Source organism: Panthera tigris, chromosome E1 (genome assembly GCF_018350195.1).
Source record: "Panthera tigris isolate Pti1 chromosome E1, P.tigris_Pti1_mat1.1, whole genome shotgun sequence".
In the NCBI taxonomy this organism is placed as follows: Eukaryota; Metazoa; Chordata; class Mammalia; order Carnivora; family Felidae; genus Panthera; species Panthera tigris.
The window spans coordinates 472797-486047 of NC_056673.1; the positions used below are offsets into that span (position 1 = coordinate 472797).

Consider the following 13251-nt stretch of genomic DNA (forward strand, 5'->3'; position numbering starts at 1 on the left):
CCACTCCTCAAACAAAATCTATTTAATGAACATAATAGATTTAAGTATATTAGAGCTACAACTTTTTAATAGTAACCACAGAACTATAAACAAACCACCTTATTTCATCTAAGATGCACCGGTTTTCACCTTTTCAAAAAATCTTTTATTGATCATTCTATCATTTTTTAATGTTTTTTATTTTTGAGAGAGAGACAGACAGACAGACGGAGACATAGCGCAAGCAGGGGAGGGAGACACAGAACCTGAAGCAGACTCCAGGCTCCGAGCTGTCAGCGCAGAGCCTGATGCAGGGCTCGAACTCACGAGATCGTGACCTGAGCCAAAGTCAGACACTCAACCGACTGAGCCACCCAGGCGCCCCTGCACCGTTTTTCACTTTTTAGTGTACCTGAAATCAGCACGCGTATCACAATCGATGGCATGCGCATTTCTTCAGCAGCACTTAACCACAGTGGTGGTTATCAGAATAGCGAGCCATCTTACCACCAATGGTACCATACACGTAATGAAACAGGATACATGACTTACCAAATGAGGTAAGGGACAGCAAATCAAGAAAATAATGTTAAGAGCAAAAAGAAATAAGCAAAACGATAGGCAATGAAAAAACAGTATTACAAACACAAAACCAAACATACAACATTAACGAAAATGAATGCAAACAACTCACACTGGGTCCATAAAGACTAACCTTCGTCCAACGACACAGGGTCTCCATGAGACAACCAAAAACAAAACATACTCAGAAACGTTAAAAGTGAAGGTGAGGCAAAAGTACACCAAGCAAGTATCAACACACTCCCCAAACCAGTGCAATTCAAAGGGCCACCTTCTAGAACGATGAAGATCACGGTAGAAGGAAGACATGCTTATAAAACTATGTACACTATAAAACTTCAAAACATATACTCACAGCCAAAACTTTAAATACAAGACAACTGGCAAAGTAAACACAGAAGCCCATCACTGTTTCAGTCCTGAAAGATCAAAAGACAAAAATAATAAAATGGCTGAACACATGACAGAATGAGAGCAGATCGTCTATTTAGGCCACAACAGCTCAAAATTCAGCAAACTACTCCACTTCGGGGAGGGGACTTGACCATCTATGTGCTACCTCTCGCTGAATTATTCCATGCAAAGATGGAATCCAGGGGCACCTGCCTGGCCAGCTCAGTCGGGAGAGCATGCGACTCTTGATGTCGGTGTCCTGAGCTTGAGCCGCACGCTGGGCATAGAGCTTACTTTAAAAAAAAAAAAAAAGGAAATAAAAATTAGTACAAATTACCTAGTAAATAGCAATTATAAGAAACTAACTATATAAAAGTCTTCGGTACACAAATAAAGTTATTCCCAAAGATCCAAATCTAACTACTGTCAACTCATCAAGAATTAAAATTAAATGTATTAAGCATTCAACTCAAGGTTAGAAAATAAACAGAACTAAAAATTATCAATAGGGGTGCCTGGGTGGCTCAGTCGGTTGAGCATCCGACTTGGGCTCAGGTCATGATCTCACGGTTTGTGAGTTCAAGCCCCGCGTCGGGCTCTGTGCTGACAGCTCGGAGCCTGAAGCCTGCTTTGGATTCTGTGTCTCGCTCTCTCTCTGCCCCTCCCCTGCTCACGCTCTATCTCTGTCTCAAAAATAAATAAAACATTTAAAAAAATTAAAATATATATATATAAATAAAGGAATTAAAGAAATGGATAAATTACTCAATTAGGAAAGCAGAAGACAGCAGGTTTAATTCTAAAACCAAGAAGCTGAATTTTGAAGAAAAACAGATACACCGTATTACCTGGATTAAAAGAATAATTATGTAAAAATCAGGGCTGAAAAGGAATAAGATGGTAACAGAGGAAACCAAAATAAGTATGAAGTAAGCTTCCTGTAAATTTTAAGCACTAAACAATGTAATGTAGGTGAAATAGAGGAAAATACAGAGTGCTCTCAGTTCCACATGGTTTCACTTGAAGAACACGATATTGTCAGGACCTAGCTCCCCAACCAGTCCAGACACGAGTCCCAGACATTTTCAGAGTAAATCCAAAAGGTAATTCCTTTATTAAGCCATATCCAGAAAACAAAATTTCCCAATTCATTTCATGAAGCCTGTCATGCACAAACAGCACAGAGAATACTCTTGACAAAAATTCATACTAATAACAGCAAACACTATCATATAGGATTTACTAGACTGTAGACATCAATCTAGATAAGCAATGCATGTAACATCACCTCATTTTGTCTCCAAACAATCTGACACGCTGGAGGGCCAACATGTCTAATGCAGGCACAGAAGAGTCACAACCCATCCGTCGAAAGGGTGCCAGAGCCTTCATCAGCTGGAAGCACAGTCCTCCAGGCCCTCTTTTGTGCCATGCATGACCCCTTCACTGGTTGAGATCACAAGGAAAAACCTAAGACCCAAGACGGGGCAAGTATTCCAACAACCTGCACGTCACAACATCAGTGACAGTTCCCACGGACTGATTACCTCTCTCCTGCCTAGGAGTTGAACACTGTTTCTTCTCATCTCACGGGTGTGGAAGCTGACCCAGAGAGGTTCTGTAACAGAGAGGCTGGGGTTTGAATCCACACAATGAGGCCTCAGAGATTAGGCAATTCACCTCTTTCTGAAACGAAGTATTAGTAAATATTACCAACAATAAATTTTAAAAGTGTGAATCTTCCACAAATTCAAGAGGCTCAATTCTTTGAACAGACATCCAACGAAAGTTCAAGGAGAAAAAGCAATCATGATTTTCACTGCTGCTGAAAATTTTTCATACAGTGTAATATACACGATCTATTTTATGATATTAATTGGAAAAAGAAACCCAATAAAACAGAGATAGATAGAGTACCAGTATTTCTAAGAAAGACTTACCACATAATATACACTATGCTATAGGGGCGTCTGGGTGGCTCAGTCGGTTAAGCATCCAACTTTGGCTCAGGTCATGATCTCACAGATCATGGGTTTGAGCCCCGTCAGGCTCTGCACTGACAGTGTGGAGCCTGCTTGGGATTCTCTCTGCCCCTCCCCCCCCCACACACACACATACTCTCTCAAAAATAATAAACTTAAAAAAAAACTTAAAAAAAAAATTTTTAAATATATACCAAGCTGTAAATATGTGTACATTTATTAAAGATTTAGTATACACACGACACATTATGCCACTAAGGTAAAAACTACAAGCATTCCATTGAAGTCAGGCAACAAGACAAAACCAGGGTGCCTGCCGTGACAACTGTTAACGGAAGACAAGCCAGGAAGATGAATAATAAAACTAGGGTTCCTTTAGGAAAGAAATATAAAAATTAAAGTATATAACACAGTTAATAGTTAAACTATTACTACAAAAAAACACACAAATATTTAACACTGTTTTAGAACAACTGGGCAATGTACATAGGCTTAAAAACAAATGATTAAAGAGATCTGAATATGATTACTCCAGTTAGGAAAGCTAACCAAACCAAAAAAAAAAAAGTACAACAAAGTAGTCACTTACAAAATTAAACAAATTAACATGTTTCTTAAACATAAATACTCATGGGGCACCTGGGTGCCTCAGTCGGTTAAGCGTCCGACTTCGGCTCAGATCATGATCTCGCGGTTTGTGGGCTCGAGCCCCGCGTTGGGCTCTGTGCTGACAGCTTGGAGCCTGCAGCCTGCTTCGGATTCTGTGTGTGTCTCTCTGCCCCTTCCCAGCTCATGCTCTGTCTCAAAAATAAATAAAACATTGGGGCGCCTGGGTGGCTCAGTCGGTTAAGCGGCCAACTTCGGCTCAGGTCATAATCTCGCGGTCCGTGAGTTCGAGCCCCGCGTCGGGCTCTGTGCTGACAGCTCGGAGCCTGGAGCCTGTTTCCGATTCTGTGTCTCCCTCTCTCTGACCCTCCCCTGTTCATGCTCTGTCTCTCCCTGTCTCAAAAATAAATAAAATGTTAAAAAAAAAAAAAAATTTTTTTTTTTAAATAAATAAAACATTAAAAAAAAAAAACCTATGAGGTAAGTTCCAAGATTTTCCACACTCTACACAGACCCACCCTCTTCCCTAAACTTCAACCCATATCACCCTACCTTCTCTGTGTCATAACGCACCCCTCTCTACTGAATTCAATCCCATCAATAAACATGCGATCATTTCTCCAATCTGTACAAGAAACAGGAAGCCAAGTTCATTCCAGCTACTGCCCCATCTCTGTTCCCGTTTTACAGCCCAGCTTTCCAGAGAGCTGCTCTGCGTGTCTGCCTCCACTTCCCCCATCCCGCTCTCTCAGGCTCCCACTGATCTGGCGTCTGCCCCCCATCACACCCCAGAAACCGTCCTCCAAGTCACCCATCACCTCTAATGACCTTTATCAGTCCTTATCTTACCTGACCTCTCATTTAACACAGGTGCCCCCAGCCCTCCTTGGAACTTTCTTTGGCCGCTGACAGCTGCCATGTTCTGATTGCCCGTTTACCTCCCAGACCACTCCTCCTCACAGCCCCCTCACAGCCCCTCACAGCCCCATCACTAGCTTCTGCGAATTTCTCTGCTTATGCCGGCGTGCCAACCCTTCCTCCTTGACCCCCTGCTTACTGATCCCGGCCAGCCTCGTGGTTTCTATACAATCTACACACAGCTGCCCGGTGAGGTCTCCGAGCCAAAGCTCTTCACGGAATTCCTGATCATATGTGATAAGCTGCCTACGTGACTCCCCCACATCGATGTCTAACGAGCATCCCAACCCCGTGTGTTCAAAACGAGCCCCTGGTAATGTCCTGGTCCCGCGGTCCTTCCACCCCAGTCAGTGCCAAGTCCGCCCTTCCAGCTGCTCAGGCCAAAAACCCCGAAGGCACCCTGAAAACTCTCTCTCTCACACGCACACACGCACCACTCCAAAAAAATCTGATTCCCCAGTAAATCCTGACAGCTCCATTTAGAAAATGTAACCAAGAGTTCAACCGTTTACCATCTCCACGGCCAGCATCCCGGTCCGGGCCACCGGGCATCGCGCCCGCCTTCCCACTCAAGCCTCATAACCACCAACCAGTTTGTTTCCGCTCATCTCCCTGCAGGCCACATGCTCGCACCGCAAGCCAAGTGATCCTGTTCAAACGCAAGCTGGATCATGTCACTCTTCTGCTGAAGAACTTCTACAGGCTGGTCTCACCTCAGAGTCAGAACCACAGTCTCACTGCTGTAAAGGCCGGGCCGCCACCCGCCGCGAGCTGCCCCTCTGCCAGCCTCTCCCCCCACCTGGGAGCCGCAAGGTCGCTCCCTCAGCCTGGAGACACCACCTCCGACGTGCCATTCTCTCGGCCTTATTTTCTCTCCCGGGCACTTATCACGACCTAACACACCACATTTTAACTTAATTATCTAGTTTATTACCTGTCTGCCCACACGGAATGTAAACTCTGCGCAAGATTTTTACATTCTGTTAAGTGTTACTCTTAGAGACGTGGGCGCTCAAATATCTGTTAAACGACTGCAGAATTAAATTTGAAGATTAAATCTGATATGTCAGCACTTTAAGTGTTATCTAAGGTATTTCTCATGATCCTATGGCTGAAAAGCTATAAAACTTTCAAACAAGGTCAAGCCCTCTTTCCCTATGTAAGAGGGTAAGAGATTTTACTATACTCTTCTTCAAAGCTTTTTTCCGGAAAGGAAAAAAATATGTATTACTGGTAAATTTCTCTTCAGTTGCAACAGATGTAAAGTCTGGGGACTAAAGCTCCGAGGGCTCCTCTGGAAAAACGCAGCAAAGACTTTTAGCCCAAGAAAAATACTGACGCAAACAAATTCATTGGTCCCCAGCAGGTTTCTAAACCAGCACCGAGTCCCCCATTTACTGAAGGCAGAGCCAAGGTTATCCTCAACAGTAAAGCAAGTCAGCATGAGGAACAAATAGTATAACAGGAAAGCAAGCAATAAAGAGTAGCTAGTTATGCTATTAACACTAGGCACACAACATAACCGTCTGTACCTCAAAGAATTTCCAACCAAGAAGCCCAATCAAAATGATGAAAAAAAGGGGTGCCTGGGGGGCTCAGTCAATTAAGCATCTGACTCTTGATTTTGGCTCAGGTCATGACCCTACAGTTCATGAGATTGAGCTGCACACGGAGCTCAGTGCTGACAGCTCAGAGCCTGCTTGTGATTCCCTCTCTCCCTCTCTCTCTGACCCTCCCCTATGCATAAGCATGTGCACTCTCTCTCAAATAAGTAAACAAACTTTAAAAATATATATATGAACAAAGGTTCTCAATACAGCTTGCCTAGTACTCAAGCAAATATCTAATTAAAAGAAATGGGTCTCGGGTCACCTGGGTGGCTCAGTTGGTTAAGCATCTGGCTTCAGCTTAGGTCATGATCACATGGTTTGTGAGTTCGAGCCCTCCATTGGGTGAGCCCTGCTTCTCTCTCTCTCTCTCTCTCTCTGCCTTTCTTTGCTCACTTGTGCCCTTCCTCTCTCAAAAGAACAAAAAAACTTAATAAACATTAAAAAAAATGGGTCTCAAAAGTTATTTTAATCCTAATAGTAAAACAACAACAACAACAACAACAACAACAACAACAACAACAAAACACGGGCGCCTGGGTGGCCCAGTCATTAAGCATCTGACTTTAGCTCAGGTCATGATCTCACCGTTGGTGAGTTCAAGTCCCACATCAGGTAAGCTTGAGCTTGCTTCGGGTGAGCCCCACTTCTCTCTCTCTCTCTGCCCCTCCTGGGATTCTCTCATTCTTTCTCAAAAAAAAAAAAAAAAAAAAAAAATCCTTAGCCCAACCAGGAGACACATAAATAAACTAAGAAGGTGACAAAATAAAACTCTACAGAGAATCATGAAGATCCTCAAACATAAATTTCTTTCAAATATCATTTTTTTATTTTAAATTTTTTTATATTTATTTATTTTTAAGACAGAGAGAAACAAAGCATCAGTGGGGGAGGGGCAGAGAGCAAGGGAGACAGAATCCGAAGCAGGCTCCAGGCCGTCAGCACAGAGCCCAACGCAGGGCTGGAACCCACAAACCGTGAGATCATGACCTGAGCCGAAGTCGGATGCTTAACCAACTGAGCCACCCAGGTGCCCCTCAAATCTTTTTTATCTTAAAGATTAAGGCACATTTTTCACTTTAACCCTATAATATATCCTTGTTTAATTCAATATTCATGGTTTTTCTTAAATCTTTTGGTAAATCTGTAGTTCAGGGGGGTACCATGTTTTTTCCTGTAGTTTTGGGTACACCCTAGTAAAATGCACACCATTAGACAATCATGAATTGATGATAAGTTAGAGTTAATATTACGTTTGAAAAAATTAGGCATGAATTCAAGTTTCACAGATAATTCAAATTATAAACCATAAATACCATCACCAAAAGTTCTACAGGTCTTAGTCTGAGTAAGCAACTCAAAATAAAAAACTTAACAATTGAGAAAACACATTTCCCCACACAGAGCTGAATTTTATTCAATTCAGTTAGGATCAAAGCATCAACATATATGACTTTTAAAATTTAGCAAATTTTCAGGGTGCCTGGGTGGCTCAGTTGGTTAAGCATCTGACTTCAGCTCAGGTCATGATCTCACGGTTTGTGGGTTCGAGCCCCGCATCAGGCTCTGTGCTGACAGCTCGGAGCCTGGAGCCTGCTTCGGATTCTGTGTGTGTCTCTCTCTCTGCTTCCCCCGCTCGTGCTCCAGCACGCTCTCTCAAAAATAAATAAAAACTTTAAAAATTTTTTTAAAAATGAGTGAATTTTCAGCAGAAAAGTGGGACAGTAAAATTACGTGCCACCGTGCAGGTCCAGGTCACCTTCTTGGGCACTCGAGCACATGCCCAAGCTGGTTTTCCGGCACTGAGCCGGGAGCGGACAGTCCACCTCTGATCCCATTCCGAATCTACTGGAAGGAGCAGGCGCTGGCAATTTCATTGGTCTCCCGGGGTCCAACCGGACTTTTTTGCCACCCCACAAGACACCGGAGGCAAAGCCTCTCCTGAAGCCTGAGCACACTCTCGGCCGCGGCCGCGGCGCACAAGGAACACCAGTTGCCGTACTTCCACCTGTCAAAACTTTAATATACGCTCTAAAACATGAGCACGATATTACACCCTGAGAAAGATCTGCGTTTTGCTCGTATCCCCTACACGGCAACTCACGTTTTCCCTTCTGCTGCATGAGACTCACAATTAGCTGGTTACAATCAAGATCCACCCAAGTAAGATCCCACGTTTCATTTGGTTAGTAAGGGTCTTTACAGGTTCCCTAAGCCTTTTTCTTTGGTCACTCATGTGTGGAAGAAACCAAGACGCCCGTCCTACAGAATTCACGTCTAGATTTTACAGAGTGTGTCCTCTCACCGGGTCTTCGAACACGTTCTGCTATACGTTGTGTTTCCTGTAAACTGGCAGATCAAGAGGCACAGGGGGTCACTGCCTCTCCCGAGGAGGCACCTGTCTGGCTGGCCCCTCTTTCGACGAGGTGTGGGTTCAGGAGCTGCCACTGTGTCACACTGTGGCTTCAGTAGCGGTTACTCATCATTGCCTACATCTGTTTCATTACAGGCTGCAAAATGACGACATTCTAATTCTTTCACTGATTAGCTGCAATGTATAAAGAGAAACTTCTCTTTATCAACTCTTCAGTTACCTAGGAAAGTCTGGAAAGACAAATACTTGATTCTTTACTCTTACCTTCAGAATAAGTTGGTTGCACAGCATCTTCCAAAGGTGACCATTAGGTGTTTTGTTATTACTGCTGTTGCTGTTGTTTGTTATTGGCTTTAGTATTATGAAGTCATGGATTTTAACACAGTTCTGTGTTTTAATCCATGATTTCTACTCATTTTATCCACCCAAAATGTCCCACCGAGCAATCTATGCAATGGGAACCTTGCCCAGTGATAAAGCTGCCTGCCCATTGATCTTTGATTGCTTTCTTGCTTTCTGTTACCTAAACAGGACGTTCTGAACATTTCCAATCCCAGGCAAATCAGCCATTTCTCCATGGAGCCCTGGTTCCATTTAGTGAGAAACAGTAATAAATATGTTATCACACCCTGTGGCCCCTCTTCCTATCAACACCCTGGTGCTCCAACGTCAACATAAATACACAACTGTCTATCCAACAAACACAGTTCCATGCGGCTCTCCACCACGTCTGGTACGTCTAATTCGGCAACAGATTAAGGAAAAAAGGAGCAGTGGCGAGCAGGGAAAACTCAGGGAAAAGAAAATCATACCTTTAAAAAAAAAAAAAAAAAAGGACTGGGCATACCAACGTCAGAGAATACACTGTGAATATACAGACCAACCAAGAGTTTAGAGTTTGTCAAAGCGGGAAGAGTTAGAGTGTGGGAAAATGGTGGGGAAGTATCCTAGCTGCCTTTCGAAATGTCCTGTGATTCAAACAAGCTCTGCTCTACCGCATTCATTCACCTGCCCAAGAAATAGAAGATCAAACTTCAACTTTAAAACAAAACTATCTGAAAACTTAACTCAGTTTTGCAAAGTAAATGGACTCATCAACTGAAATCGGACACCACGTCAGGTCACCCAGAGACCCGGAAGGAGCAAGTAAGGAGCAAGCAGAATGCCAGCAGCAGAGGGCCAGAAATGCAAGAAAGGCCCAGTCTCATAACAAGCAGCTCAAATGTCCATCACTCGGAGGGGGGAAGTGTCATCAGGTCTTCTCTGCAATGTTTACCAAAGGTACTCTAACAAATAATCAACTAATCTTTTCAACCCCAGCCCCAAGCAGACTCTGAGGCGCTGGAAAGAATAAGTGTTGCTGGATTTGAATTTTAAACGGTACTGTTTTACTTTCATTTTATAATGAAATGGTTTTGCAAGACTTTTTTGTAAACTTTTTTAATTCAACAGTCCTGGCTTATTCCCAAGAATGTGTAAATATTCCACATAAATTACTTTCAGTGATCCCTTAAAGACAGTTAAAAAATAAAACATATAGGAGATAAAGCTTCAACAATACTTCAAAAAATTACTTCTAACAATTACTTACAGCAAAAAGCCAACTACTGAATTTATTCTTGACTATCTTTAGTCACAGTACCAAAGACATTGCTAAAAATTGCTGTTACTGAAAACATAGCTCAGTAAGTGTTTACCAACTAGTAAGGGCTGTTTACTCTCCAAACAGTCACCCACTACACAATTCTCATCTTACAAGAGATCTCCTGTTGATCTGCAGAGCATGAAATCAGAGACCGCCTCAGCCTGCCGGATCCACAAGTAAAAATAGAACAGGCTCCAGAGACTCAAATTGAGCAGGGGGAGGAAAAACACAGTCAACCTTATTTAAGAAAACAACCTACGGTACTATTCAAAAACAACAAAAGCAAAAAAACGATGGTTTCTGCTAATTTGAATACACAGTACCGAAAAATTCAGGATTGCACTCTTCAAACTAGTTTCACATCAGGACGGCCAACAGGAGTCCACATCTGCTCTTCACGAATTTAGCACAGTATTCAAAATTGCCACGTAACTTACAACTCTGATCCTCATAAAAACGAGCGTACCTCCTTTAAAATACAAATAGCATCTACTGCCACCAATCTGTGAAGGCCAGTATTAGTTCTCATCTTAGAAGAAGGCTTTACATGCAGATCACTCTTTATACTAACCCAATGAACATCAAATATTAACGCTAGTCAACAGGTATAAACGTTGTATCCAGACCTAAACTAAAACAACCCTAAATATATGGATTGGAGAGTCAATTTCACGGTCCCCCAAAGCAGGTAAGACAGTGCAGCCTCATTTATACAACTTGTACTCTCAAAAGGAGTCAAGAAAGGAGAAACGGAGAAAAATAATAAAGATGCTTCAGAAAAAAAGGTATCAATGAGGAAGCAAACACAACTGTAGAAATTCAAAACAAAAGACCATCGAGTCGTAACACCATCTGTAAGGAACTCCCTCTCTAGATGCAAAGTTAGCAGGGGCCCATCCATTGAACAGAACGGTACCGAGCGTTCAGTACAGCTCAACCAGCCAGTCATGTGCTAGAACAGTCATGTGTGGAGCAGTCGTCAGTGTGGCTGGCAGGCACAGTTAAGGGTACATTTCCGAGCCCCCTTGTGATTGGGGAGGCACCATGTGACTACATTTGGCCAATGACTTGTAAGTGGGAGTGCACCCATTCACTTCTGGCCAGAGCTTTTACTCCTCCTGGGTGGAACAGAGCCTCCAGAAAAACAGGGCCTTCCTCTGGCAAGTGCGAGCGGCACTCTTACGGAGCGCCCTCGTGAGCAGAGACCTCTGCCAACCTGAGCCAATGACAAATAAAATACCGAAAATACCTTTGTATTTTAAGCCACTGGGACTTTAGGCGTGTGTACGTGTGCGCATATGTGAGTTTAACCACTACATACCCTAGCCCATTCTAATGTAAAAAGTGACCAATAGAGGTCTTTTTCTCACAAGCTGCCTACTGCTAACCTGGGTCTCCCTGACCTCATGCTGGCAATTTTTTAAAGACAAATAACTACTATTACTGTTTTAGCAAATTTTCTGCCCAACTACAGAAAACTCTAAATTCTGATTTTATCAACCAACCTAATGGTTATTCAATTTCTGTGATTCCTACAAACTTAGTATATACAGCAATGGCTTCAACCAAGTGACTATTTTTGGGACTCTGATCAAGTTCAGGAACCCTGATGCAAACCAGTAAACATCCACCATGACTAATATGAACCAACCAAATCACCACTACGATTACAACTGTTCACCTGCGTGTGCATCCAGGCCTCCACTGGCTCCCAGGAGCCATCCTGTCAAGTGTCTTAAGAGAATCACCACAAAGATTACACACAACTGAGGAAGGAGGAGGGGATGGGAATTACAAAATAGGATACTAATACTGGACTGACCAGTTATGATCACACGAAGGGGTGAGGGCAAACACGTATATAAAAATCACAGCCAAGCACAAAATGATAAATGCCTTAAGGATAAAAAAAAAAAAAACACTACATCACAGGGCGCCTGAGTGGCTCAGTCGGTTGAGTGTCCGACTTCGGCTCAGGTCATGACCTCACAGTTCATGAGTTTGAACCCCGCGTGGGACTCTGCTGACAGCTCAGAACCTGGAACCTACTTGGTTCGGATTCTCTCTCTGCCCCTCCCCTGCTTGCATTATCTCTCTCTCTCTCGCTCTCTCTCTCTCTCAAAAATAAATAAACATTAAAAAAAAAAAATACCGCACAGAGGGTAGAAGTTCACTAAAAATGTCAGGCCCTAATCTAGACATATTCTCAATGCCAACAGACTTGAAAACTACTTTGCAAGGGTCAGGGTATTGGATAAGACATCTAAGCAGCAAAAGCATTTAAACTAGTCCTTTACCATAAAGGGTGAGTGTATTTTTCTAAGCAGAGATAGGAAAAAGAAAAGTCCCAAGTAAAAAGTATGTGCTACATAGGAAAAGGAATACATAACAAAAGAGAACAACATTTTTCCAAAGGGGAAATCTCTAAACACAGATGGCTTAAGGTTTATTTTTAAATATCCTACCTTGCCCCCAAGTATAGTATGCATTACAGAGATACATAAAATACAAAATAAATTACATGAGAAAAAGAGAGACAATGAGGGACATTTAATGGAATCAAAAATATGGACATTATAAAAATGCATCAAAAATGCATATGAATCGTCTACATTCACAGAGTAAACAGCCTACAATTTCAGCTCTAAGCTACTGGGTGCTTACTTTTGACGAATGACTAGTTCATCGTACTCAAGATTTCTAACTGCTTATATGAAAAAGGAAGTATGATCAGATAGTCAAACTGAACGCCACTAAGATTTAAAAAAAAATTATCTGACAGATTAAAGGAATTTATTTTCATTGCTCACAAAAAGAATGAATTTAATCCTGAAGGTACCCCCCCTTTTTCTTCATGTTTACTTATTTTTGAGGGGGGGGGGGCAGGCAGAGAGAGAGGGAGACCCAGAATCTGAAGCAGGATCCAGGCTCCAAGCTGTCAGCACACCTCCATAGGTGGAGACAGCAGTGACGGCACCCAAAGTACAATTCAGTAAAGACCCCTCCACATAGGGGAGGTGTGCAGCTCTCTCTGGGGGCAGGGGGAGTTAAGGGAGTTCAGCAGGTAGGTGGTTTCAAACCCCTATGAAAATCTAAATCAAGAGACAGAGCTTCCCCTCCCTTCACCAAACGCACAATTTTGAATACAATTTCAAGGGATTCCAG

At 42.7% G+C, this 13251-nt stretch overlaps 1 protein-coding gene across 1 annotated transcript in view; it reads right to left on the reverse strand.

The window, feature by feature from the left end:
• Window positions 1-13251, reverse strand: part of UBE2G1 (ubiquitin conjugating enzyme E2 G1) — a 103750-nt gene that overhangs the window by 64119 nt on the left and 26380 nt on the right. The gene's annotated exons all lie outside the window — the stretch shown is intronic.